Source organism: Nesoenas mayeri, assembly GCF_963082525.1.
Source record: "Nesoenas mayeri genome assembly, contig: SCAFFOLD_160, whole genome shotgun sequence".
Lineage (NCBI taxonomy): Eukaryota > Metazoa > Chordata > Aves > Columbiformes > Columbidae > Nesoenas > Nesoenas mayeri.
The window spans coordinates 14,509-39,624 of record NW_027660024.1 but is presented as its reverse complement, the minus strand read 5'-3'; the positions used below and the strand labels follow the sequence as shown (position 1 = coordinate 39,624).

At 43.0% G+C, this 25,116-nt stretch overlaps 1 pseudogene across 1 annotated transcript; it reads left to right on the top strand.

Moving 5' to 3' along the window:
- The first annotated feature begins 1,454 nt into the window (after positions 1 to 1,454).
- Positions 1,455 to 18,552, top strand: LOC308052391 (rap1 GTPase-activating protein 1-like; annotated as a pseudogene). The gene is made up of 10 exons: positions 1,455 to 1,598; positions 1,855 to 2,010; positions 6,967 to 7,038; positions 7,224 to 7,310; positions 7,982 to 8,116; positions 9,666 to 9,812; positions 11,049 to 11,152; positions 13,375 to 13,488; positions 18,241 to 18,367; positions 18,450 to 18,552. The product of its transcript is annotated as a rap1 GTPase-activating protein 1-like (transcript).
- The last annotated feature ends 6,564 nt before the right edge of the window (positions 18,553 to 25,116 follow it).

Here is a 25,116-nt window from a genome sequence, read left to right as displayed (position 1 = left end):
TGCTGCTGTGGCATGAAAGACGTCCGTCAGAATATGTGATTGCGCGCACCGGTGAAATTGCTTGGTTAATCCATTCAATCCTGGTGTGCGGGGTTTTGAGAACTGGCTCTGTGGAGTCGTCTGCGGAAATGCCGCTGTCGGAACACGCACACTCGGTTGTTTACCAAAATATAGGCAGACGCCTTTTACCACGTCGTTTAGCATGCAGAGGAGTACGTCTGTTCCGAAGAGACAACGGAAACGCGTGTGCACGCATAGAAGAAAAACCCGACCAGGTGCCTTTTTGTGTGAACATGAAACAGCCGTCTATACACTCGCAGACACGCGAACGTGCATCAATGCAGTCACACAGCCACCAGCTTTTGAGCACAGGCTCTGCTGCTTTTGGCACTCTTCAGGCACACTCCTGAAAGCCGCGCACGCTGCTGTTCAGACGCTAAATGGCGTCTTCGGAAACATTTCTCCGGTCGATCTACAGCTCTGATTCCTTCTCGTGTTACTGAGAAATGTCAGCGCAGGGAATCCGTCTCTGTCGAGCACACGTCAATCCCTCTTCGGTGTTCCCCTCTAGACTCTGCCTTGATGATTTCCCTGGTCTCTCTTCACTGGAGCAGTCATGGCTGTGCTGTGTTACACACAGGCACAGCCAAAGCACACCAAGTGTCAAGAGGCACACTCCGCTGAGCTCAACACTAGCACAGATGCACATGTGCGACGAAATCAGTTCACATGCTTGTGGAGAGAAAGACATGGACCCACACGCGTGCAGAGCGACGGATAGATACAGCAGGCGCTAACGAGCACAGACTGACTTACACGCAGACTGTCCCCACACCAACAGGGACCGCTCTGCAAGTATCCTAGACGTTGATTATCGAATCAACCACACTGACCTGTGCCAAACTCCCAGACACTTACACGCAAGACACAATCTCTCTGACAAGCACACAAGTGTTTGCTCTCAGCTATAGATCAGGGACAATCCTGCGCAGTGCGCCCTGTTGCTCTTTCGCTTTAAGGCATGGTGTGTTTCGTTTCTCTTCTGGTGTCTCAATCTGACCCACAGTGGCAGCAGAGAATAATTTTATTTGACTGTGCGAATGTAAGTTTGTTTCACAATAATAGGGGTCGGTATTGTTTCAGTCTCTTTCTGTGGGGTAGCCTGTCCTTTTGGTAGTTCTAAAATACGGTTTGTGTTTCTCAGAAGAATGCCAAATAAAGTAGCTCCTTTGAGGATTCCTGGTTTAGCTTCATAGCTTTTAGCGAGCATGTTCATCAGCAGAAACATTGTGCTGCTTCAGGCAGTGCATTTGTTTTGGGAAGATGTGATGCACCACTATCAGTGATTTCTTAAAATCACCTTTGATAATATTGATGTACCAAGGTACTGTTACTGATATATTTTCATTTCTTTCCACTTCCTCATCTCTGTCCTGCCTTATCTATGGTGTGGTATGGATTTGCTCAGGTTTCGGGGAGGCTTGGATGTCACTAGATGTCAAACGGGCACTGAGTCAGTGTATACAAATTTCCGAGGCAAGGAGATCATGTTTCCTGTGTCTACAAAGCTGCCCTTCACAGAGGGAGATTCCCAGCAGGTATTGGAAGGGGAACTAAGGAATTCAGTTGTGTGGCTAAGAGGGGAGGGGTATTCAATGTGGGGCTAGTTAGAGGGGCGAATGCCTAATTGCATAACAGTGGGAATTATAGCTGGAGTAATGGTAAAATTAATTGATGAGGGGTTTGGTTCAACAGATGGACTGAAGATGTTAAATAGACTGGTATTTAAGGGCCCATTGTACTGTTCTACTCTTTTTCACCTGCCTTCTCACTTTATTATTTTTCTGTCTCTAGCTTCAGCGGAAGCGTCACATTGGGAATGACATTGTAGCCATCATCTTCCAGGATGAAAGCACACCTTTTGTCCCTGATATGATTGCTTCTAATTTCCTACACGCTTATGTGGTAGTTCAGCTCACTCATGACACAACTGGGGACACTTTCTACAAGGTGAACAGAGCCAATAGATTCCTCTGTACTGATTTGCTGATATTGATCCTTGAAGTGGAAACCTGTTCTTGGGCTTTTGGAAGAGGTGCGGATTCAGCCAGCTGTCATCCTAACAGCTCTGCTTGCACTTTTAGCAAACTTGATCAATATGGAATATTAATGGTATTTATTTCTTTGGATCAATTTTCAGTGAAAGGCAATAATTAGATCTATTACCAGTAGACCTAGAAATCCAGTAGCTGCCACCATCTCTCCTTGCCCTTCACACACTCTCTGTTCTCTGACCAGGAGTCTCCAGTCTGCTATGCTGTTCTCTATTCTATAGGTTCACATAGGTCCTCCCTATTTAGTGTGGCTGCTGCTATTTAGCAATCTCTGTTCATGTTTGTTGAGTATTCAGATTTCATAAATACATTTTTATCTGGATGGGGCTAGGAGGTGAGGCTGACGAAGACCAAGATTCTGGAATGCAAGTGTTTTACTGCAGGACTGCTTAGTGCCTCTACCTAGCAAACAGAAAATGAAAGAGTAATTCAATCAATTTATTAAGAATCTACACATGGAACTAGAATATACTTGTATGTTTTTCAAAGGGGCTGATGAATTTCTGAAGCTTAAAGCTTGGGAATTGAAGCAGGACAAATTCAGATTTTTTGTTGTTGTTGTTGTTTACATCAAAGAGCACAAGGAAAAATTTATGCCATTTTGGGGGATGTATTGCTTGCATCATATAAGTCAGGTAAAACTCATTCACCTAACTGAAAGCTATGTCTGCATTGCTCATGCTGCAGAGCACAGCGCTGAGAGGTTGCCCTGCCGGAGACTGCAGCTCAGATGCAGCTGGTTGGCCTAATCTATGGAATTCAAACCAGCTACATCTGCTTCAGGGGATCCCAGAACAGGATTCCCATCTGTCAGGGAAGTGCTACCTGTTTGGGCCCTCCAGTTGAAAGAAGCTCTACTAGAAAACCAATTCCCTGTCTGCAGCTTTTGCACACAGCTCTTTCACTGTAACATGACTCTGTATGGATGCCTATGTAACTTTATGCTCAACTTTCAGTCATGCTGAGAGAGAAGAAAATATACAGAAGCTCAGGTTCTGTGATGTTTCTATTGTAGAAACATTTTAATCAAAGTGCTATGTCTCGTATTATGTAGAAATGTTGATTTGGTCCTTATGCCTTGGAAATCTACAAGAACACCGAGAATATAAAAATTTGGACAGGATACCCATCTCTTTTCCCACCAACAAGTGTGCTGGGAGTGGAGTAACCACCTTCTATTGTTCCTTGTGCTATGGGGAGCCTGGTATATATGATAGCTTCATATTGATCAGGGACATAGCACAAGGAACATTGATAGCTTCATGTTGATGAGGGGCATAGGGTCCTAGTTCTTGTCTTGCTTTCTGTTTTATAGGGCACAGAAATTTACTGGATTTCATTTAATGACATGAGAAAGAGCTGGGGAAGGTTACCGTTTGTCTTGTCTCTTCCTACTATTGTTTTCATCTTTCCCTGTCTGCAATGCCATTGTTTTGGTTACTGTAATAGGGTTGCCTGTATCATTTAATGAAATAGTCCCAGTCAGGACCCTAGAGCCAATGCAGGATTTTCTGTAAAGGCTTTTCAAAAGGGCGTTTAACTCATTCTGCCTTGAGAGTATTCTAGTACTTAAGAGACTGAAGGAAATTTTTTTTCCATCCATTTTCCCATTTACTTAAGCTTTAGTGCCTTGTGGTTAAATTGGAATATTAATGGCATTTATTTATTTGAATCAATTTTTGCAATGAGAAAATTAAAATCATAGAATGTCCTGAGTTGGCAGGGACCCACAGGGATCATCGAGTCCATCTCCTCCTGTTCCTGCATATGACAACCCCACAGTTCACATTGTATGCCTGACGGCACTGTCTAGTCTTTTCTTGAATATTGACAGGCTGTGACACCTCCCTCGGGAGCCTGTTCCAATGCTCCACTACCCTCTGGGTGAAGAACCTTTTCCTCATGTCCAACCTGAACCTCCTCTGGCACATCTTCCTGCTGTTCCCTTGGGTTCTGTCATTGGTCACCAGAGAGAAGAGATCAGTGCCTGCCCCTCCTTCTCCCCTTGTGAGGAAGCTGTAGAGCCTCCCCTCTGTTCTGTCCCAACAGATGGGATGAGGGATGAGTTAACTCTGAATGCGACACACGCTCTGACTCAACAGATGAGACCAGGTGTGAGTTAACTGTCGGTTAATTCTGTGCGGTTATGTGAAGTGAATGACAGACAATCACTCCAGGGGTCCAATTCAGTTATGAGTTTTACTAAAAGTATGTGTTGGAATACTAGTTACAGCAAATAGTGGCTTTGCAAAAATAGTTTATGATATCACAGAACTTATCAATACATTAACAGCAAGAGTCCTACTACGAGCCATGTATTGGCAACCATTAGTAGCTATAATATGGGACTTAGAAGAATCCAACAGCAGAGCTTAAGATAATGTTACTCTTATATGTTCAAAAGGAAGAGAGAGAGAAAAAGAGTGGTACAGAGGGAAGGAAAACTAAGGTGTAAGAGAGAGAGAAAGAGAGTAATATATCACCATTCACAGAAGGAGAGACAAAGAAATGGGGGTATAGAAAAAAGGAGAGGCGGAAAGAGCAGAGAGAAAGGAAGAAAAAAACAGATGAGGGATCCAGTCACTCTTAGGGCTCCACAGCATGGATGATGAGATGTGTGTATGCCCTCCGGTGTCCCGCAGCGAGGATGCTGGGGTTTGTAGTTTAGGAGGGCAGCATCCTCCGATGTCTAGTCTAGTTCCCGTGGTGAGGCTGGTGGGCTGAGGGTCCTCAGGGTGGTGGATTCCCTATCAGTGCTGTTTTAAGCGAGCTTTTTTTATAGCCCTCCAAGTAGAGAAGAGTCTGCGGGGGAAAGGGGTGATTGCGAAAGATCGACAAGTCTCGACAAATCCGGGGCCATGTTGAAGGGTCTGAGCTTTTCCCCTTTGTTTGCCAAGCTGTGCATATCAGAAGATGGAGCTATGTACCCTCCAGCTCATCCCCCACCTCCAGTATTGGCCAGCTGGCCTGGGCTGTGGCTTGTTAGCTTGTTGTTGATATGTAAATCGCAGTTCACCCTATACTGAATGTGTCATCTCCTGTGGCTGGATGAACTAGTTTCGCTACAATGTTTTCAGCCATGATCCTTATCAATACACAACACCCTCCTCCAGGCTGAACAAACCAAGTGACTTTAGCTGCTCCTCATATGGCTTCCCCTCCAAACCCTTCACCAACTTTGTAGCCCTCTTCTGGACACTCTCCAGTATCTTTTTTTATACCGTGGTGCCCAGAACTGCACACAGTGCTCCAAGTGAGGCCACACCAGTGCAGAGGAGAGCGGGACAATCACTTCCCTGGTCCAGCTGGCAATGCTGTGCTTGATGCAACCCAGGACATGGTTGGCCCTCTTGGCAGCCAGGACACACTGGTGGCTCATGTTCAACTTGCTGTTGACCAGAACCCTCAGATGCCTCTCCACGGAACTGCTCTCCAGTATCTTGTTCCCCAGTCTGTATGTACAGCCAGGGCTGCGGTGCCCCAGGTGCAATATCTGGCACTTGCCCTTGTTGAATTTCATGCAGTTGGTGATTGCCCATTTCTCCAATTTGCTCAGATCACTCTGCAGGGCCTCTCTGCATCTGAGAGTGTCAACAGCTCCTCCCAGTTTAGTGTCATTGGCTAACTTAGTATTCCCTCAAGTCCTGTGTCCAAGTCATTTATGAAGACATTGAACAGCACTGGCCCTAAGATGGATCCCTGAGGAACCCCACTAGTGACTGGTCACCACCTGACATAACCCCACTTACTAGAACCCTCTGAGCCCAGCCCATCAGCCAATTACTCACCCACAAGTGTTTTTCCAGCTGTATGCTGGACATCTTGTCCAGGAGGATGCTGTGAGAGACAGTATCAAAGGCTTTACTGAAATCCAAAAAGATCACATCGACAGGCTTCCCTTGGTAAACTAGGTGGGTAACCTTGTCGTAGCAAGAAATTAAGTTTGTTAAGCAGGACTGTGTTGTCATTCAGATGTTTTTCAGTAACTTCTAGAATAATCTTCTCCATAATTTTGCGAGGCACAGATATGATGCTGACATGCCTGACAAAATGCAAGGCAGGATTTTAACTGGTAGATATCTATTGGGAGGGTGTGAGAGGCCTTGTAATTAAGGGTGCTGGCCTATGATGTGAGAAATCTGAACTACCACATCAAACTTGGCAAAAAAAAGCCTGTGAAATATTCTTAATTGCTGTGTGTATCTGGTAAGATAGCTGTGTATAATTACAAGTAAATGGTGTGAAGAGCCAACTGACTATATAAAAACTTCATTACAGTTACTTTTTTGGCATTGATATGTCGGGTAGGAGCACGGTTAAAAAAAAAAAAAAAGACAAAAAACCACATGGATATCCTTATCTCTTGCTGAGAAAGTGCTTTTGTATGTGTACCATATGTGTCTCAGAGAGGTGGTGTCACTGAGATACTCCCCTCACTGTGCAGTGTAGTTCCACTGAAAATTCTCTGTCAAAAAAAAGAAAAAAAAAAGATCACTATAATCACATTGACAGAGGTTCTTCTAGTGGAGGTAAATCTTGCCGGCTGAATAGAAGCTTTTTTTTTTTTTTTTCCAAATATACTGCTTGTTATTAAAGATTTCTAAAAACCAATTCACTTTATTGGTTTTGTTGCTTTTACTGTGTGCACATCTAGCTGACTGAATTTCTGGAAGATAAATCAGCACATTTATTCACTGAGTTCAGAAAGAGCTGGATGCATGGGATAACATATTTGAGTTCTTTTCGATATGTGAATTATTCAGGAGGGATCAGATATACCATAGTAGTCTGAAGGCTTTGATAGTCTCACTTGTGTTATGATACTTATTTTTTCCCCCTTATATTTTTTCAGGTTTCAGTCACAGCCCGAGATGACGTCCCCTTCTTTGGACCCCCTCTGCCAAATCCAGCCATATTTAGAAAGGTTTGTTTCTCTTGTCCACTGTTAGATGGCAGGGTAATATGGTACATACCCTTGAGTTCTGAGTCAGTGTTGTCAGTCTGGCTACATGACTTTGGAGGTCTAAAGAGCAGAAAGGCAGAGCTTTTCTCATGTGATATTTTTATTATTGTTTTCATTTCTAGTCTAGTCTTCATCCTGTTTTGCAGAGTGCAGAGTTTCGTGAATTCCTTTTGGCCAAGCTCATCAATGCTGAGTACAGCTGCTATTGAGCTGATAAATTTGCTAAATTAGAGGTGGGTCTATTACCTTGTTGTTTGCATTAAAAATTATAAAATTATATTACTGCCAGATTAAGAAAATACAGTATAACTTTTTACTTCTACTTCTTATTTTGTGTTGCTTTAAAAAGGAAGATGAAATGTTATGATACTTGGCTATGTGATACTTCCTTCGTATTTCACAGCAGGTGTGATAGAATATGAACAGGTACCTCCTAATGTAAAGATCTAATCCTCAAGTAAGAGTGGGAATAAGATGCATGCATTTTGCTGGAGGAAATTCTGTTTTAGCTGAAACTCAGTATTGTGCTGCAGGATGTGTACTGATCTCACTGATTTTGGTTCAAGGTACTAAAATTCTGTTCCACACTCTGCTGCTTACCTGATCTAGAAAAAAATGCCCTCAATTCATGCCTCTTTTTCATCACCTGTAAAAAAAGTACCGGTGTCCTTTATGACTTGCTTTAGAAAGAGTTTAAAATGACTAGGTACTATTGTAATATGTTCCATAAAATCTAAGCCACTAAAACCACATCTAAAACCACTTCATACTGTTTAAAATAATCTTCATGATGTTTGGTTTTGTTTTTGTTTTTTTAAGACAGACGTGAGACATTGCAAAAACAGGAAAAATAATCCCTCCGCCCCCAATAATAGTTGTGTTTTCATTCCTAATGTTGACGCAGGAAAGAACTCGGAGTGCCCTCTTGGAGAGCCTTTTTGAGGAGCTGCAGCTTCGCAGCCGCAGTATGATGGGGTTGCCCATAGGGGAGGATGACAAGATAGAGAATGGCAGTGGGAGCTTCCTTGAGAATTTCAAGGTGAGCCATAGTGGATTGATTCCTTTACCCAGTTGCTCATAATTTTCTCAAGCTCATTGTGTGTCCCTCCAAGGAATATTCACCCTGCTGGTCAGCTGTGCTTAGGGTGAGACAGAAGAAGTCTTTCAATCCAGCAGCCTTTCTCTAGAGCATCTTCAACTGTCCTTTGCCATATGTCTCAAGAAAAATTTTTCCCCATCCTGTGCGCCTTTCTACAGAGCTACAGTGTGGCTTAGGGTGGAATTCCTTATTGTCCCTAAGAAATGAAATTCTTTATGCTTCATGCTGTCGTCTAATGTTAGACGAGGTGTCACTCCATGACTTACAGAAAAAGGAATGAGTGTTTGCAAGAGGAATAGTAATACCTAGTAGCAAGCAGCTTTCAGTTCCTACAGCATATCTCTTTCACTTAATTTTCCTCATAACTGAAATATTTGCAAGAGCCACTGCAAGAGCGTTTCTAATGTATCTGTGAGTGTACCATCTAGAGAAACTGTGATGCTTTACTTACTCTCTAAAAGCCAGAGATAATTTACTTTCTTTTGTTCAGTGTAGATTACACTTTGTTCTTTTTCTTTTTCTTTCTTTTTTTTTTTTTTAATCAGGTGGCAGAACTTATTTTAAAAGTGATCAAGATGATACGAGATAGGAAAGTTTTTGTACAAACAGGAAAACTGAGTTTTGAACTGAGAATCTTATATCATTTTCCTATCTACTTTTCCTCTCCCACTTCTGTGGAAGTGCCTCACCACTTCTTTTGTGTAAGTTAGCTGTCTGGACAGAGAAATACATTATTTCTTCAGATGACCATGGTGGGCTAGTTAGAGTTGTTAAGGGCTGTCAAACTAATCCATTTACATATAGTTATATGCGTAGCTTTGGTCAGAACTGGGATGCTTTGATGAGGTGTGTTTTTACATACAATTAGTCTATCCTGCCTTTGCTGCTAAACAGGAATTTCCTACCCATCTGGGTCCTACACTAATTATCCCAAAATGTCCTTTTCTGACTTATAGCAGATGCTGTGATTTGCATGTCATGTAGACATATGACCTTTGCAGAAGGCTGGAAAAGGCTGAGTAAACTCAAAAATAGCTTTTTCAGATGCTGCAGACTTTAGTATGGCTCCTTTCCCTTTGGAACCAACACCCAAGTTCATGCAAGACTGAACCTTACAGTCTTGAATAGGAGTTTGATTTTCTGTTTTGTAGCCTGTACTGGGTAAGAATTCTTCAGATTATGCTGTCTTATCCAATCTGCTGGGATACTGGTAGGGAATCTCTATTTTTTGCAACAGGAAAAGGGAAGTGAAAGTAGAGAATAAACTTGAGGAAGAGATCTCCACTGGCAGTGAGCTCCATGAATTGGCTAGGACCAAAAATGGGTAATATCTAAGATGCTGTCTTCTAGGAATTAGGATTTCTGTGGTTTTGGTGCTGGTTTATCACACCTTTCCACCCAAACTGTGGTGCTTTTCCTACTGCTCTACTGTGTGCAGGTCTATATGTGTATCTGTGTTTGTTTGTTTCCCTGCTTCCCCACTGTTCAGCGGGTGATTAGAGGCCGCAGCCAGAGCCTGGATACCATGGGGATATCCATGAGAAAGCAGCAGCCAGCCACCCTGCCCAGCCGCCCAGCTACACCTGGCCTTGCCCTCAGCCAGAGTGTCACCGAGGGCCCTAAGGCCATTGCTGCGGTAAGGTATTTGAGTGGGCTGTAAGAAGAAACCTGGCATACCTTTGTGAGCCATCCATACATTCTTAGTTCTCTTTCCCTATTAGTTTGTCCTTTTGTCTTTCTGTGAATGTCTTTCTGTTGTACAATCCCATCTCACAAGTGGTGACAGCACGTGTTGCAATCTGTTTTGTCTGTGCCTATCTCTAGCCTCAGTTCATATGTAAACTAGAGCTGAGATTGATGCAGACTGGGAGGAGAAAGCCAAACATGATTCTGCATCAGATATCTATCCTGGATTAGATCCTGTATGTTGCCATACCTTAAAAAAATGCATGTACTGTGGTTTGACTAGAATGGTGCTGTATTCTCATATGGCAAGAGCTGAGAATATAAAGACACTAGATCTGTTCCATTTTCTTCAATTTCACCAATCAGATTCTTTTCTGTAATATAAACAGGTGTGCAATGCTTATTCAAGGTGCGTTTTTGCTGTAAACATAATTTGTATGTTGGGAACAAATAGCAGAGTTAATAAAGTTTGGGGTGAGAAAGAGTGAATATTTCTAGTCACTATCAAAGGCTTTCTTATTTGATAAGGATACCAAACGTATGTGATCAGTGTGAGCATAACAAATCCATGACAAATGTTACCAGAAAAGGATCCATGTTTCTGATACTGGAATTATGGTCACTTTGGCCAAAGTGCATCTAGCTGATTATGGTCTTTGCACTAGTGATGTCAGTATACAGGCAAACTACAAAAACACATCTCTGAGTAAGCCAAGAAGGTTCCTTTCAGTATGGAAATTTATTGGTGACAGTTTCCTCAGTTGTATGCATTCCTTATGTCAGCACAACTAATTCACAGCGTAGTAATGATGAGTTTGCTGCCTCCTTCTCTCCTTTAACTTCTATTTTTCTCTGCCTTCCTGATTCTGCCTCTCCTTCTCTCATCACATGGGGATACCTCCCTTCCTGAGCCTCTTTCTCTGTATAGTGGCTGTGTATCTTGTTCTGACTTTGTTTCTGTATCTTTCAGTCTCTTTCTTGTACCACCTTTGTAAGCCCTAGATTATGTTTCTCACTGACAGAAAGTACTCCTTGCACCAGTGGAGCTGAGCTGTTCTATTGTATTGCAAAGCAAAGGAGAGGATCTGGATCCACATTGCAAACTCTCTTCCATGCTTTCAGTTCTCCACAGTGTTTCCCGTCATGTTTCCCGCTCTCTTTTCTGTCACACTTTCCTTTTTTCTAGTCTTTTGCCTTGCCTGGTAGGAGCCCCTCACGTACTCGAGCTAGCTGGTTCCATGGGCGACGGAGTAGTGCCATTGGCATTGAGAACATACGGGAGGAAAAGAGGTATGAGCCGTGGGAAGATGAGACAAAGACAGAAAAAAAAAAAAAAACATAGAAGGAGATGAGAAAGGGGAGATAGAAAGGCATGTATAAGGACAGAAAGGTAATTGACAGGAATGAGTATGGAAATGGAAATGGTTGGAATGGGAAGAAAAGCCTCATTATGAGTTAATGGAGAAATGGACAATTGACAGAAACAAACAAAACAAAAAGGGCTCTTTGTAAAGGAGAATAATCAATATGAGTGGAAGAAGGGAGGAAATGGGTGGAGGAACATAGTAATGTCACTCTTAAATATTGTGCAATATGTTCCAGGACTCCTGGTTCTCCTGTTCTGTATTCATCACTTTCAGATAACAATCAGATTAAAGGCTTCTATTTGGCAAGGGAGAATTGGGTGCTTGGTTGTTTGTTTGGTTTTGTGTCAAAAAGTTCAAATAGACAAAACTTCTGATACCTTGAAAAAAAAGGATTTTTTAAAAAAAGCTTTAAGTCAAAACAAATTAGATGGTGTGAGAAATACTTAAAGGGTAACATACAGGTTCAAGGAGTGATTTGGCATATTTGACAGAATTTTAACCATTCAAAAGTTGTCTGTTGGTCACAAGAGATTTAGTTAAATCAAATTTGTCTCAGTTCTTGCTGAGGCTCCTTTTCAAGATTATACAGAGTTTCAGAAGTCACATGAGTGCTCTGCATCTAATATACATTTTTTCCAGGTGCAAGAATTCCGGAGGACAGCTTACAGACTCAGCGTAAAAGGGGGAAAAAAGCTATCTTTAATGTGGAAAATAGTGATTTCACAACAGGAAGAATTACTACATTTTCCCTTCTAGGTATTCCCTTGGACCTTTCTTTAATGAGATGCCTAGGACCTAATCTGAATAAAAATAGTATAGAATACAGTATAGAACCTTCTTTGAGAAAAATTAAATCTGAGACAACTTCCATGTAACAGTCTAAGCCAACACAGTAGCCATAGCTCCTCACTACTTTGAATAGTTTTGTACCTTATGCAGCTGCACCTGCCAACCCATTACATTGTGTACAACATTATTCACTATCCCCTTAAAAGATCTGTAAAAGTTTTCTACAATAAGGAAAATCCCTAGATTTCTTTTCTTTCTGTTTTGTTTTTGTTTGGTTGGTTTTTGTTTTGGTTTGGTTTTTCCCCTGGCCTTTGCTAGGAGGGAATTGGTAAGTTATTTGGTTTATTTAGCTTTCCTTTTGTTTATTTGTAATCGTATTATAGATATGAGGAACAGTGAGCCTTATCTTGTGTTCTGTGAAAAACTATTTGGTTGATTCTTGAAGGTGCAGTTTAACCAGCAACTGGTCTGTTCTAATGGTTCAATGCCACTGAAAAGCAGTCCCACTAACTCTTTCAACTACCCAATCCTGTCCTATTCCTTGTGATGGCTCAGATGTTCAGTGAACTCTTCATGGAACTGATTCAGCCCATTAATCTAACAGAAAAAGTATCAACTTTCACTGGATTGTCTGCCAGGTTCTGCCATGAACTGGTTCATGGATGAGTCTGATGGGTACCTGGGCTGATGGGAAGTACACTCAGCAAGAATGGGGGAGACTGGAGCAGTCTCTCTGGCAGAAGAGAGATTAACACACTGTGTGTGACTTCACCCTGAAGCTGTAGTTTAATGGTATGCAGGCTCTGACAGCAGAGCTGACCCAGGAGGAACTTTGTGAGCTCCATCACTGAAGCAACAAAACTCACTCAAAAAAACCCTGAGTTTTCCGATCCTTAATTAAACATGCCCCACTTTTCAGTTACTTACACAGACAGCTTGCTTCAGAAGTATCTTGACAAGTACTAGTAGCAACAAAACTATTGTAACCCTCCGGAAACAGAAATTTGCTGGATCCTTTTTCTTTGTGCAATAAATACATTAACTCTCTAATCAATCCTAAAACTTTCTAAGACCAATGAAATGGGGAGGGTAGAAGAAAAAGAGGAAGAATTAAAAGAGAGTACAGAAATTAATTTTAACTTTTATATCAATTCAAAAGGAGCTTAAAGCTGGCCATTTCTAATATATTGCCCTCAACAGGTCACATGTGAGGAACCTACTCTTCTCAACACAACTGTACTTTCATGTGTATATGAAAGATCCAGCTTTGTAATTGTGGCTGGTAAGAAAGTGTTAGAATAGATAGTAGTTAACTCTGACCATGGGGTACAGCTGGTTTCTATTTTTTCCCAACAGAGGCACTGCAGAGAGGATACGGAAGTTGCTGGACAGTCCAGGAACTTTCTTTGACCTGAAGTCTGATGGATCCTCCAGTCCCAGTTCTCCAGAATTCCCCAGGAGGATAAGCAAGTGAGTTGAAAATAATTTTAGTATTTGAAATACACTCAGTGTGTCTGGTATTGACTTAAGCATGGTGCATGTCTTGCTCTCTTGGAGGATTTACTAAGATTGCTCACACCAGGCATTGCAGTATCTTAAAAGTTGTATGTCTGGCCATGGAACAGTAATTCAAGCATGCAAGTAAGTAAGTCAGCTTTCTTAAACAGCCAGTGAATAAAGATTGAACCATTTAAAGGTGATTTGGCTGTATCTTTACTGTAATGTTAGTTTGCATCCAACAGGATACACAAAGCCCTAGCAGTTCAGTTGTCCATGCTTACTCATGTATTTTTTTCCTCTGTAGTTTGCTCTGGGTTGATTTTGGAGCTTCATGGAGAAGCTTGGACAAGGGTTTGTTGGAATGTTGAGTTGTGTTCAAGTTCTGCCCCTTCAAGCAGGATTCACGCTGCTGCTCCAAACCAGTCTGAACTACTAGTCTGTTTTCAGTCCCCCCAAAGTGTTACAGTGGGGTCTCGTGTGTTGCACCTAAGTTTCATCGCTAAAGTACGCCATACCATACCTAGTGTACTCCTGCAAAATACTTCACGTGGTAGTCTGCAAAATAGTTCTTCAGTTTCTGGTGGTCAAAAACTATATAAAAATGTACTTTCCTGGTAGTGCATCTTTGCTGTTGCTAAGCTGCATTATGCTGGGATGTGATCCTATCTAGGATACTTCAGGACTTAATGGAAACTATACATTTACATTTACAAGATTCCAGAGCAGCCTGTCTCTAAATCCAGGACTGCAGCTGACTTTCTGGAACAGCTTGCCACACCTGATTTTTTTCATGAGAACTTGGATGAGACCTGTGGCAAAAAGGGCACTGAGTACTTTGTAGTAAGGCATGTCCCTTTCTCAGGACTGGGGCTGCTCTAGGAAACTTTCGGGAAATGCTCTAGAGCCAGGCCTCTGTGTTGCTCCAGGTGCCAAGTCTGATAAGGAAGGGCCTTCCTTCCAGATAGATCCAAAGCTCCATAAGAATTGCAGGCTGGTGACTATCTGCAGTAGTTCAGCTGTGCGACTACCCAAAATGTTGTCACAGCCAAGGTGCAGAGTTCTGGTAAATATGTTTTTGTGATACTAGTTTTTGGTTTAGGTGGGTGTCCAAAATTTTGGTGGAGGATGAGAGCACAGCTAGGAGATATAGACCATTTAAGATGCTAGCTCTGGCAGCAAAGGATAAGAGAGAATGCAGGACATGGAATCACTGATTGGTCAGCAACTCCTTCCAGCCTTACCACATTATTCTACCTCCCCATCCTCATACTGCCTGGGACCTTGTTAATGAATTAGAGGTTCACACGTGAAGGATTCTTGCTCTGATTAGGCAGATGAAGTAACCTTGCATAATCAGCAAGAATTCTGCCTAGTAAGAAAACATCTCATAATTTGGTTAGTCCTGGTTAGCATACTGTAGAATGTGTGCATGTCCTGGAAGAAAATGATGAAGCTTTCTTGACATCTGTTCCTGATTTCTACATTTGATGGCGGGCTTCATCCACTTCCCAGCCCCCAGTGTCTATTCATCAGCTGAGGTGAACCAGATGCAATGGCTGTTTCAAATTGATATGACATGCTTTCAGAGAGCAAACATACCATGGGATTTCACTGACAATACTTGCATGAATATTGTTTATGCACATGAGGCATGACCTGTACGATTTGGCAGTCTATTTCTGTCACCAGGATTCTCTCTGAGCATCTTTTTCCAGTCCTGGATCCAAAACCACTTGTACAATCACCAGAAGAAGTCTTTTCACAGTTGTGGTAGTTTAGCTCTTTCCTGGACAGTTTGTTTACAAGGTGGGATGTAACATGGAGTTTAGTACAACTGGTGATTAGCCAGAGTTAGAGTTGTAATTTCAGAGTTAGGGACCAGCCCATGTACAAGTCATAGCTTCTGCATCATAGCTGGGACAGGGAATCAAGGACATGGAATTCCACCACATAGAGCGCACTATATTCGCCAAAACAGTATTAGCACATTATTGCAGTAACAGTCTAGGAGTTTAATTCTAACAGGCTATCTCAAAGATAGTTCTACTGAAATAGTATTGTTCATTAATTGTGAAGCCACAAATCAGGATTGTGATATAGGCATATTTCTAATGCAAAAAGAGTTCCAGCTGGTTCTAGAGCAATTTCTGCAGCCCATATTAAAAATGTCATCCCTGGCAGTATGTCAATCAATCCGCTCCTGGTTCTCCCCAGGGAGTAGTGTCACAGGAAATTTCTCTGTCACAAAAATGTTCAGCATGTTGCTGCTGGTCTTAAATAATAATTACAGATTCTAGACCGAATCAAACCCTTAGTCCATGTTGTGCTAAAACCAAGCTGGAAATAATGTAAAGGGAACACAGATTAATTCTTTTACAGTAGCGCTCTCTTTCCTCACATGCTGATTGCCAACACACCATTCTGCAGTGATTAGCTTGCAGTCCATGAAACTGCATTGTTCAGTTGGGCTTCTCTACCACGTGCAGGGACAATTACCCTTAGTTTTTCTGCTTTACTGTCCAGGTAGGCTTCCAAATAATCCTTCTTCCCATGGGACAGACTTAAAAGAATGAACCCCGCCTAAGTAACCACATAGCAAACCTCCTCAGGATCAGATGGCTTTCTGGGTTGCATCTGAAAAATCAAGCACTGTACTGTGTACACCCAAATCCTAGGAAAAGTTTTTTTGTGTTTTCCATCCTTAGACTCATCTGAGTAGGGACATGAAGCCAATCAAGCGCGGACCAGATGCTTCTCTGTCATTGGTTACCTACTGAAGATACTGGCAAGACTTTTGGGGTGAAATGAGAGCCTTGGCTAAGAGGAGCATGAACTTACTTAGAGGACCTCAAGGACTGTGGAGAGACCAAGTGGCACCATGTAATGCTCCACTGGCAGTTCCAGGAGCAGGAGTCCTGGGAAAGGGACGTGTCCAGATAACTTCTATTGGAGCATTTTGGCTCTAGCCCATTCCCATTGCCCAGTTAGCAGCCATTGAAACAGCCTCTACTAGTGATGAGGGAAAGAGGCTGCTGCTGAGTGCCTCTCCTTCTCTTCCCCTCCCCTCTTCTCAGATGAGCCAGAAGAGAACAGCTTGGCCTGCAGAAGGCAAGAGCAGACAAACATCTTTCCACCTCTGTCTCTACTGTCTTTGGATGACATAGGTCAGTAGGTGAGGATGGAGAAACCTGCTGAGGAAGGATGCTGAGAAGGAGATACTTTGTAAAAATCTGGGCTCTAACTCACTTAAATTCATGTTATTGATTTGCTCTGCCAATAGAGAAGCGTATTGGTCTTCATTTCCTCCAAAATATATTTCCTAACCTCCTGAGGAAATACCTTTGGCCTATATTGGCCCTGTCTTTACTGTTCTCCCTGTTGCATGCTGGCATGTGATATGCCTGGGACTTTAGGTTTCATTACTGCTTGTAGGTCAAGACTGGCCACATTTTGCAGTGTTTCTGAAGGAATAAACATATTTAGTATCTTGAAGGTGTCTTATCTTTCTTGCCTCTCCTAGCTTTTTTGGGTTTCTTAACATTTTTAAGCACTCATCTCTCTCTTATTGGCTGATCTCTTCTGCAGGCAGTGAGTATTTCACCATAAATGTTAGGTTTACATGCACAGTGCACCTTCCACCATGTGAGCTTATCAGCCTCATGAACTGCTCTTTCTCCTAGATGACTGTAAGCAGTGGATCCCAAATTCTGAGCTGGGAGAAGCTGACCTAAAGGGTCCTTTTTGACAGATATGAAACATGGTATATATCATGGCTATCTCAGTGACCATGACATTTGAGAGAGTGGCAGTCAAGTGATCCAATAGATTTTGCTTTGAATGTTCCTATTGTAATGGCCCTGTGGGAGCTAAAAGTCTAGTGGGATGGACCTACAGGAGCCTGGCTACTGGCAGCTGTGCACATACAAAATCACCAGGAAGGGCATCCTCACCTAGGTATGTTCCTATCTGTAAGCAGGAGGACCTTTCTGACATGTCTGTGCAAGAGCTTGACACTCAATCCTAATGGCTTGGCACTGAGACATCCTAAAATAATGCAGATCTCAGTAATTTGTTTGTGCCTTCCCATTGCTTCCTTGAATTTTCTTAGTTAATAATTCTATAATACTGGTTAATGTCTCTAAGTTTTCCTTACTCCTCCTGTTAAAACTGTCTGGAAACATAGCAGTAACAATTCATAAGCTCTACGACATGAAAAGTGTGCTTTTATAGCTTCCTTGTACTGTCTGGAATTTCACCAGACCAAACACAATAGGCTGAGAGTGGATGTGGGTGGCCGAGGCTGAGTAGTGCCTTGCCTTTATACTCAGTTTAACACCTCAACATGTTGTATTTAGGCTTCTAAAATCTCTAATCTCCAAAGTGAAGGCATCTGTTGATTTTAATGAATGTCTAGAGGTTAACAGTGCTTAAATGCAGGTGGTTTGACTCACTCTGCTTGAAGACACTTAGGTCTGTGACTTAAAAATTCAGTCTTGTCCTTTGATTATAGTTATCCAGCATGGAAACAAGAAGTGGTGTTTCTACTAAATGAAGTAGCAACTAGAAATTAAGGAATGCAAGCCAGTTCACCAGAATTGGAAAAACTAGCTGTGGATGAATAATTTCCTGTTGCTGACTACTATATGGTAAAGTTATGTCACAAAAAGTGCAAGCCTATGTGTAACAATAAGCCTGATAATGTTGAATGCTTACATTTCACAGAATGCTCAGGAGTCAGACTTCAGGATACTGCGTGATGCAGCCATTCTCACGTTCTTCATCCAGTGTAAGCAGTTGCTGTAGTAGTTTGAGGGAAAATGAAACATCTGAGGAAGAGGAGAATGACAGGGTGGGTGTATGAACTCTAACAGGCTACCCTCCCTGATTTTACCAAGTGCTTTATTAAAACACGTCTTCTTTGCCCTCTCCAGGAGCTGAGGTGCTCTCTTAAGGGCCTTCCAAAACAGGATTCAATGGTTCAGACTATGTGGCTGGATGACAGTGACTGCACACCCAGTACTTCCAGCTCACCAGGTAAAAAAGAAAGAAAGAAAAACAGAAAAAATCCTCTGGTTATGCTTCTAGACACATATGTGATGTTGAGCTACAATCATTTTGGAAAATCTTTCGTATGCCATCCTTGAGATTTGGGAAAGCATAGGTAGATAATAGGCTGAGAGAAATGGGAGAGAAGCCAGCATGCAAATCCTAATGGGGAATGGAGAATGGGAAGTGTGTTCCAGTAGCATGAATAAATATTGCTGTACACACTGCAGAAGGAGCTACAGTAGATTGCAAAGAATGAGTGTGTTCCTGTGTGAGTGTGTTCATGTGTTTCTATGGAGAACAAGCAAGAACAGAACAAGCAAGGGCTCAGTTAGCTTTAATTTTCTTAGGACAGTCTCAAGATGATATTCGAAAGAAATTACAGAAACTGGAGGGGGCACAATTACGAGATCTGGATGTTATGTTAGAAACAGCCTGGAAAGTTAATAATAAGAGAGAAAAGGAACAGTCAAGGCATTACCAGCAAGACCTGTTGTCCAAGGAGAAGGTGGGGGAGTAGGAACAGGAGTCCGAGGTAGATGAATTAGAAACGGTCAAGGGCGTGGTTTTTGGAATGTTCAGGGAATTCCTTTGGGACCTGTTGTAAAGCTTGGTTCAAATCAATGTGCTTATTGTAAGCAGCAAGGACACTGGAAAAACGAATGCCCAAACTGTCCCGGTTCCATGAGTTGGGTACCAAATGCAGTAGGAAATGCAGTACAAACTATGGTGCTGGGGGAGTATAGTAATGACAGCTGACTATATGAAAGCACAAAAATGGATACCCAGAATAAGGAGCCCTTAGTGACGGTACAAGTGGGAGACCAGGATGTGAGATTTTTTGTGGACACAGGGGCTACCTATTCTGTGCTAAATTCCTTACAGGGAACAGTAGGTCATAAAACAACAACGATTGTTGGTGCCACAGGGAAGGAAGAAGTACGGCCATTCCTACAACCCTTAGATTTGTGTTTTGGAGGAAAGGAATTAACCCACAAGTTCTTATATGTTCCAGACTGTCCAGTTTCCCTTTTAGGACGGGATTTATTGACCACATTGGATGCCGTAATAACATTTGAGGATGGAAACCTGGTAATGAAAATTCCAGAATCTAAGGTAGGACAAATTCTGTTATTAAAAGAAAACCTGGTAGTGAAAATACCACAAGCAGTGGAGGAGGCTGTGATGGACTGACATACCTGGGAAATCAAAACCAGCCCAGCCTGTAAAAGTGGAACTGAAGGAAGATGCCAAGCCAGTACAGTTGAGGCAGTACCCACTGAAACTAGAAGCTAGGTTGGGCATAGTACCTCTAATTGAAAAATTCTTGAAATATGGTATTCTAGAGGAATGTGAATCAGAATATAATACTCCAATTTTTCCAGTAAAGAAACCTGATGGTAGTTATCAATTAGTCCAAGATTTGCGGGCTGTAAACCAGATCACTAAGGACATTTATCCGGTAGTTGCAAATCCATATACCTTGTTAACATCTGTGAAAGAGAAATATAAATGGTTTACTGTACTTGATTTAAAAGATGCCTTCTTCTGCATACCCCTTGACCATGAAAGCAAAAATTCCCATTGCCTTTGAATGGGAAAATCCACACAATGGGAGGAAAACTCAATTAACCTGGACACGCCTTCCACAAGGGTTCAAGAATAGCCCAACCATCTTTGGAAATCAACTAGCCAAGGAACTCGAGGAATGGACTACAAAAGGTCATATCATGATCCCTCGACAATGGTATTTGTTGCTACAATATGTAGATGATATTCTGATTGCGACTATGGGAAAAAGGATAGAAGTGTTTGTATCCCATATGGTGACAACAGTATTGGAACAAAAGGGGGGCCATTGGCTTTCCTCAAGCAGAATGATGAAATACCAGGTAATTCTGACAGAACAAGATGATGTTGTTCTAAAAATTACTAACCTAATGAATCCTGCGGAGTTTTTGGGTGCAGGTACTGAAGAAGGAGATCTGGAACATGATTGTGTGGAAGTCATCGAATACACCCATGCAAGTCGTCCTGATTTGAGAGACACCCCGCTGGCAGAAACTGACTGGGAACTCTTTACTGATGGCAGTAGCTTTGTGGAAAGTGGAGTACGGTATGCAGGATATGCGATCACTACTGTCAAGACAGTAATTGAGGCCAAACCCTTACCACCAAACACCTCAGCACAAAAAGCGGAATTAATCGCCTTGACTAGGGCATTGGAACTCAGTGAGAACAAGAAAGGTAACATATGGACTGACTCAAAATATACTTTCGGAGTTGTTCATGTGCAGGGAGCCTTTGGAAAGAGTGGGGACTGCTCTCTTCACAAGGAACAAACATTAAATACCAGAAGGAAATACTGAACTTGATTAATGCCATTCAGAAACCATCACAAGTTGCTATAATGCACTGTAAAGCTCATCAAAGTGGAACATTGAAAATTATTGGGGGAAATCAGCTTGCTGATCAAACAGCTCGGTCGGTGGCACGGCAAGTGAGAACAATGGTGGGTCTTGTCTCCCAGAAGGTAAGAGCAATTGATTTATTACCTTCAGAGCCACCTAAATATTCCATAGAAGATGAAAAACTTGTAAGTCTAGTAAGAGCCAGCAAGAATAATTCTGGGTGGTATGTAACCACCAATGGACAAGTTGTGGTGCCAAGCACTATTATGAGAGGAATACTTCAGACAGAACACCAGGAGTGTCACTGGGGTGCAGAAGCATTGGTAACTTATCTAAGGAAACAAATTATCTCGGTCCAGATGTTAACAATGGCAAAGTCTATTACAGCTAAGTGTGAAATTTGCTTGAAAAATAATCCTCTAGTAAAAAGAAAAATAGAAATGGGGAAAATTAAGACAGGCATGCAACCCGGGGATTATTGGCAAATAGATTACACGGAACTCCCCAGAACTCGTGGATGTAGATATCTACTCGTTGTGGTGTATACCTTTTCTGGATGGCCAGAAGCCTTCCCTTGTCACACCAACCAAGCAAAAGAAACTGTGAAATGGTTATTAAAAGAAATAATCCCTAGATTTGGGGTACCAATAGGAATATCATCCGATAGGGGGCCCCATTTTGTGGCACAACTGATAAAGGAGGTTAGCAGATGTTTAGGGATTCATTGGCATCTGCATACTCCCGGGAGGTTTTCTCGGTAAGGACCAGCTGATTGTTTCCAGGGTTTAAGGTGTTTAGGTGCAGAGGGTTCTGTTTCCGAAGGTGCAAGACACGGCACATCCAATTCTAAAGCGTTACTGCTACTGTTTTCTATAGCCATACACGTGCCCTCCGGTGGCCACTGTACTTCACTAGGCAGGTCATATTCAGGCCACCGGCGAGTACAATATTCAGTTAATTTCTTTTTACTCATTGATTGTCCGAATCCACCCTCCTTCCAATGTTTCAACAGGCAATCTAATGGTGACATCTTTGTATTGCACGTATCAACACAGAAGGATATAGATAACTAACACAGAAAGATAACACAGGTAACTTTACCAGAACAACAGTAAACACGGATCAAATCACCAGTTTCAACAGTAAATACAGATTAAATCACCAGAACTACAGACCAGGTGCTGAGCAGCACTAATAACCAGACCAGGTGCGCACAAATTACCAAACCAGACCAGGTGCCGAGCCTGCGGCACAAATAACCAGACCAGACCAGATGCCGAGCCCGCAGAGGTTTCCCTCTGTCTGATGGACGGCTGCCTAGGCAATACCCCGGGAGCTCCCTGCCCAACCGAGCGTGGCTTTCGCTGCGTCTGACCGGCAGGCTACCAGATGCCTGACCAGCAGGCTACCAGACCAAAACCAGACCAGGTGGGTAGCCAATAATCCAGATAAAGCACCTTCTTACCAGTCAGAGGTCCGTCATGAGCAGCAGAGGGTCAGTCGCATCCGATGCACTCCCCAAGAATACCTCGGTGCTAGCCGGAGCAGGATCGAGACGTGACCCACCTCAGCAGCCCACGAGGTCTCACCTGGGTCGCCAAAATGTTAGCAATAAGGACACATAACCACAGGCGTAGTTATATGCGGTGCTTTATTTCAGCGCTGGGAAACCAGGGGTTCACACCCAAAGCTGACTTCCCTGCTCAGTTTAAGTTACACAGTAACACGCATACTGTCCAATGGGGTTTGTGAAATACACGCTGTCCAATAGTGGTTTTGACACACACGCTGTTCAATGGGGTTTCTTATACACACTCTGTCCAATGGGATTTCTGACATTCACACTTTCCAATGGGGTTTGTGACACACACCCTGTCCAGGGGCGTTTGTGACACATACGCTGTCCAATCGGGTTTGTGATACATACTCTGTCCAATGCGGTGTGTGACACACACCGTGTCCAGGAGGCTTTGTGACACACTCACAGTCCAATTGTGTTTGTGAAACACACACTGTCCAGTGAGGTTTATGACACACTTGTTGTCTAACGTGGTTTGTGACAAACACACTGTCCAATGGGTTTTGTGACACACACGCTGTCCAGTGGGGTTTGTGACACACACGCTGTCCAACGTGGTTTGTGACACACACGCTGTCCAGTGGGCTCTGTGACACACACACTGTCCAATGCAGTTTCTCACACACACTTTCCAACGGGTTTTTACAGACACGCTGTCCAACGGGGTTTTTGACAGACACACTGTCCAATGGGATTTGTGACACACACACTCTCCAATGGGGCTTGTGACACACACACAGTTAAATGGGATTTAAGACAGACACTGTCTAATGATGTTTGTCCCCCACACACTGTCCAATTGGGTTTGAGACACACACGCTGTTAAGGATGCTTTCTGACACACACACTGTCCAATGGTGTTTGTGAAACACACACTGCCCAATGGGGCTTGTGACACACACACAGTTAAATGGGATTTGAGACAGACACTCTGTCTAATGGTGTTTGTCCCACACACACAGTTTCCAATGGGGTTTGAGACACACACACTGTCTAGGGGGGGTTTGTGACACACACGCTGTCCAATGGGGTTGGAGACAGAGATACTGTCCAGGAGGATTTGTGACACACACACAGTCCAATGGGGTTTGAGACATAGACACTGTCCAATGGTGTTTGTGAAACACACACTGTCCAATGGGGTTTGTGACACACACGTTGTCTACGTGGTTTGTAACAAGCACACTGTCCAATGGTTTTTGTGACACACACATTATCCAGGGGCGTTAGTGACACACACACTGTCCAAAGCGGTTTCTGACACATACACTGTCCAGGGGGTTTGTGACACACATACAGTCCAATGGGTTTTGTGACATAAACGCTGTCCAATAGGGTTTTTGACACACACGCTGTCCAATGGGGTTTGTTATACACACTCTGTCCAATGGGATTTGTGACACACACACTTTTCATTGGGGTTTGTAACACACACACTGCCCAGGGGTGTTTGTGATACACAAACTGTCTAGGGGGGTTGTGACACACGCTGTCGAACGGGGTTTGTGACAGACACACTGTCCAATGGGGTTTGAGACACACACGCTGTCCAGGAGGGTTTCTGACACACACACTGTCCAATGGTGTTTGTGACACACACACTGTCCAATGGGGCTTGTGACACACACACAATTAAATGGGATTTGAGCCAGACACTCTGTCTAATGGTGTTTGTCCCACACACTCAGTCCAATGGGGTTTGAGACACACACACTGTCTAGGGGGGTTTGTGACACACTCGCTGTCCAATGGGGTTTGAGATAGAGACGCTGTCCAGGAGGGTTTGTGACAGACACACAGTCCAATGGGGTTTGAGACACACACACTACCTAGGGGAGTTTGTGACACACTCGCTGTCCAATGAGGTTTGAGAGAGAGACGCTGTCCAGGGCGCGGTGTGACAGACACACAGTCCAATGGGGTTTGAGACAGAGACACTGTCTAATGGGCATTGTAACAAACAGACAGTCCAATGGGGTTTGAGACATAGACACTGTCCAATGGTGTTTGTGAAACACATACTGTCCAATGGGGTTTGTGACACACACGTTGTCTACGTGGTTTGTAACAACCACACTGTCCAATGGTTTTTGTGACACACACATTATCCAGGGGCATTTGTGACACACACACTGTCCAACGCGGTTTCTTACACATACTTTCCACACTTTTGACAGACACGCTGTCCCATGGGGCTTGTGACACACACAGAGTCCAAATGGTTTTGTGACACACAGACGGTCCAATAGGGTTTGTGACACACACGCTCTCCAGGGGTGGTTGTGACACACACGCTGTCCAATGGGGTTTGTGACACACACCCTGTCCAGGGACGTTTGTGAAGCAGATGCTGTCTAATGGGTTTTTTTCACACAAATGGTCCATGGAAGTTTTTGACACACACAGTGTCCAAGGGGGTTTGTGACACACATACTGTCCAATAAGATTTGAGACAGACACGCTGTCCAGAAGTGTTTGTGACTCACACACTGTACAATGGGGTTTGTGACACACACACAGTCCGGGGGGGTTGTGACATACACACACAGTCCAATGGTGTTT